Source organism: Choloepus didactylus, chromosome 8 (genome assembly GCF_015220235.1).
Source record: "Choloepus didactylus isolate mChoDid1 chromosome 8, mChoDid1.pri, whole genome shotgun sequence".
NCBI lineage: Eukaryota > Metazoa > Chordata > Mammalia > Pilosa > Megalonychidae > Choloepus > Choloepus didactylus.
The window spans coordinates 122144439-122149132 of NC_051314.1; the positions used below are offsets into that span (position 1 = coordinate 122144439).

General features: G+C 47.4%; 1 pseudogene; it reads left to right on the plus strand.

Annotated features, from left to right (window-relative positions):
- The first annotated feature begins 228 nt into the window (after window positions 1–228).
- Window positions 229–4286, plus strand: LOC119542899 (annotated as a pseudogene).
- The last annotated feature ends 408 nt before the right edge of the window (window positions 4287–4694 follow it).

The window sequence follows — 4694 nt, forward strand, 5'->3', positions numbered from 1 at the left end:
TGTGCCTTGAAAATCACATTCTGATACCCTTGACATATAGGTGTAGTTTTTACAATTTAACTAATAACTTATTTTTTGGTAATGCAACTTGGAACTTTTCAGGGGCTAACAATACAAAAAAAAGAAGAAAACTATTGGATATTATAACTTTGGACACATAAATCTATAACTGCAGCAATAATCATTCAGCAAATGGTGTACTGAAGGCAGAGACTACCTGTCAACAGAATGTCTGGCATACTGGAGACACTGTTTATGGTAATTTCTTCTGTACAATTGATAATGGGGATTTTGGGAAATGGATTCATTGTGCTGATCAACAGCATTGACTGGATCAGGCACCAGAGTCTCACTGATTGCTTGTATTCTCACGTGCTTGGCAATATCCAGGATATGTCTTCTGTGGGTGATAATTTTATCTACCTGTTTAAAAGTCTATGAGAAAATGTTTCACTGCAGGAATATAGTAGTGGTAATTTTTGAGATTCTCTTGACAGGATCCAACTATTTCTGCACTGTCTGTACTACCTGCCTCAATGTCTTCTATTTCCTCAGGATAGCCAGTTTCTCTAATCCCATTTTCCTCTGGATGAAATGGCGAATTCACAGGGTGCTTCTCATCATTGTTCTAGGGCCAAACTTCTGTTTCTTCACATGTTTTCTTCTGATGGAAACATTACTTAATAAGCTGTGGGAAGACCGGGTAATTATGGAAGGAAATTTGACATGTGTTTTTGTGAGGAATATTTATGCTTTCACAGCTTTCCAGAGTCTACTTGGCGTGGCGTTCCTTTTCCTTTTTCTAGTATCACTGGCCTCCTTTATTCTTTTAATCCTCTCCTATGTAACCACACCAGGCAGATGAAGCTCCAAGGCATTCGTTCTAGGGGACCCAGCACAGAGGCCCACATAAGAGCTATTAGAGCTATGATTTCATTCCTCCTACTCTTTGTTATGTACTATTTGATCAATACTGTTATGGGTTTGGCCTATACTGTACTGGACAGTGCTGTGGCAAAGATGTCTGCTAATGTGCTAATGTTTTTCTACCCCTCTTTCCATTCGTTTCTGTCCGGCGCCGCCCCGCTCGACCCCTGTTCCCCGGCCGGCGAGGGGAGAAACAAGGGATGAGAGAGAGAGAGAGATGCAGACCACGCAAACTGACCTGGCTGGAAGTCACGACTCGAGCCACACGGCGGTTGCGAGAGCAAGTCTTTTACTGAAGCTAGATAAGCATTCTCTGTTACAGGTTTCCACGCGGGGCAGAGTGCCTCGCGGGAGAGCAGCCTCGATGTGGCCGTCAGGTACGGCTCCTAGTGGGCTGTCTCCCCGAGGTTCGCTTGGGCAAACTCTTAAGTACTCTACTCATAACCAATGATCTAGCGCCGCGCATATGCACTCAATTGGCAGATAGGAATAGTGAGTGTGCACGTCATAAGCGGAAGCAGGATATGGGCGCCATCTTGGCTCATTCGATGGGCGGGGGGACTTTGGAGCAGGTTTACAGCGCATGCGCTACGCCCGTCCCGGGAGACGGCTCTCCACATCTCCCCCTTTATTATTTATATCGACCCAGTGTCCCCAGTGATGAGTGTGCTCCCGTGAACCCAGATGGCTCACAATTTGTTCCGGTGCTTTGGGGAGTCTGGACTAGGTCTCAGCCATTTAGCGGCGGAGCCTCTAGCACCGACCAGAATGCTCACCTCATATGGAGACAGGAGAGTCCGTGAGCTGGAAACAACATGACTCTCCCTGCAGTGCTTTGCCTTGCAACTGGGGGACAAAGGCGGGGGCAGGGATAGCATTAACCAGAGTCGGAGGCGTCACTAGGCGTCCCTATGCATTGGCTAGAGTCAAGTCTGGCCACAACTATGACTCTGCCTTAGGGACCTACCTGAGACAAAAATTATGACTGCTGGCGTCGCCCGTTATACCCGGGACACAGCTGCGCGCTTAGCTACAAACCTCGCTCCCGAGTGCCCCGCCCGAGGCGGCCAGGATGGGGTAGGGCCATCAGAATGGTCGCTGTTGGGGGTATCAAAGGTGGAGGACATAGCCATCATAGTGGTAACACGGTACTGCCGCGCTTGAAACAGGCGTTCTAGCAAAGATTTAACAATGACTAATCCCACCAATGGTCCCACCATCAAGAGAATCCAATTAGTCAAATTGGGCCAAGAGAACCAAGAGGTGACTTGGTCCCACAGATTTTTTACAGTCTCGCCCAGTGTGGAAAGGTCGAAACTAACAGGCTTCAATTTCCTAATGTTCTCAAGTCCCTGAAGGTCGGATTTCACTTGGTCGGAGAGATTGGTGAAGTTGGGGAGATAAGTGTCCTTGAGCCACTCGGCGACATCTTGCTGCTCCTCTGTCAAGTTCACCCTAACCGGGGTGACACAAAGCCTCCCGAATAACCATCGGGTATCACACGTCTGCTGGAGAACTCTCCAGAGTCCATCTATTTCTAGTCCAAGTTCATCTATCTCCGCTAGGAGTTTCTGAATGGCCTGGAAATTTAAGTTCAGCATCTGATTGTGGCGGCGTAGCACGTCTCGGGTAAGGTATGCCTCTTGGACGCCTAGACTTAGAGAAGGGGATATTGTTAAGTGAAACAACTTGAGAAACAGGGCCAACCCAGTCGGTTGCCTTGACGGGGAGCCAGACATAACTTGGGCGATACACTAGGATAGCGGGGCGGCGAGGCATCCGGGTCTTTGGAACGGTTGCAGACTGTAGGAGCAAACCCCGGAAGGAAAAGGCACCTTTGAGTCTCATTTTTACTCAAGATCCCTTCACAAGACTGGCGGCTCTTCCCTGTAACGTTAAGAAATTCAAGCAAGACTCCCTTACTTAACTCGCCATTACCAGTTTCACAAGTAGCATTCGCCGCAACTGTGGTGTTGACAACCTTGACAGAGAGGTTAGCAAAAGAGAGGATCAGTGTGTCATTGGTGAGGGGGAAGGACTCGTTGAAGCTTGTGGAGGAAATATTTCTGTCAGAAGGCAGGTGGTGGAGACCTAGAGACAGGGTACGAGTGAAAAACACAGGAGAGGCGGGAGACCCAGCAGAGAATGGGGCCAGGGTCGGGGGATGATGCCACAGGCCCCAAAGACCACTCTCCTGCGCTACCACAGTTCCACTAAAAAAAGAAAAAGGCAGATTAGAAGGATTGCTATAGGAGAGCAAAGAACAGAGTTACCGATCCTCTTTTTGGGCAACCGCGGGGTGGTCAGTCCTACTATTATCGTCTTGTCGGTCGTCGCCATCATCAGCAGGGTCGGAGGCTTGGTCTAATGGTTCAGGTTGTATATTCGTTGGCGTTTCTGACAGCTGTTCCTTGGCTTCTTCAGGTGATGTCACGGTTCTCACCAGTCTTTCCGGAACCCACACTGGTTGACGTCCTGGTTCCTTCTCGCGTTGATCAGGCGCGGGAAGTCCGCCGTAAGCTCGATGCGCAGCGCTGCTCTCCTCACAGAGGGACCGTCGAGAGCGAGGCAGGAGGAGGAGCGTTCCCCGTACGGGCCACCACTTGTCCGGCGCCGCCCCGCTCGACCCCTGTTCCCCGGCCGGCGAGGGGAGAAACAAGGGATGAGAGAGAGAGAGAGATGCAGACCACGCAAACTGACCTGGCTGGAAGTCACGACTCGAGCCACACGGCGGTTGCGAGAGCAAGTCTTTTACTGAAGCTAGATAAGCATTCTCTGTTACAGGTTTCCACGCGGGGCAGAGTGCCTCGCGGGAGAGCAGCCTCGATGTGGCCGTCAGGTACGGCTCCTAGTGGGCTGTCTCCCCGAGGTTCGCTTGGGCAAACTCTTAAGTACTCTACTCATAACCAATGATCTAGCGCCGCGCATATGCACTCAATTGGCAGATAGGAATAGTGAGTGTGCACGTCATAAGCGGAAGCAGGATATGGGCGCCATCTTGGCTCATTCAATGGGCGGGGGGACTTTGGAGCAGGTTTACAGCGCATGCGCTACGCCCGTCCCGGGAGACGGCTCTCCACACGTTTCTACTCATTTTATGGAACAGCAAACTGAAAGAGACTTTTTGCTGTGTCTTGAAGAAGCTGAAGTGTGCCTGAAACGAGGGAAATCCTCATTCCCATAAAATATCCTGATATGTGTGGTGATGTTCTGTTAAGAAAAGGAAGATGAAGAAGAACAGGACTGCACATATATCCCTTTCACCTATTTCTTCTTCTTTCATTATGTTTTATGATGTGCTATGTGCTATTGAACATTGCAGAATATATCTACCTGGTTTAAGTTAAAACAAAAAGATTGCTACCTTGTTTGCATCAGATATGCAGATTATGTGTTTAGTAGTAAAATTAAAATATATTGTTAATGCATTTTACATTAGATACTATACAAGACTTTTTAGATTATTCTATTTTATTTTTTAAAAATCTGTTGCATAACCATACATGAATAGAAACACTGAAGGGATGCAACATGTATTTATGAGGTTGTATTAATGTGTATAGAAACAGATTTAGACACATAGACATATACAAATTTAGTTCCTGAAAATGACAGTTCAATTTATCATTTCAAAGTAGAAAGGAGCACCCAAATGAGAATAGTAAATATGAGAATAGGAAAATAAAGTACATTGAAAGTCACATGTCATTAAGAGATTTTTCCAAATATTTGACCTGTCCTATAAATGTTTCAGAAAAAGTATTAAG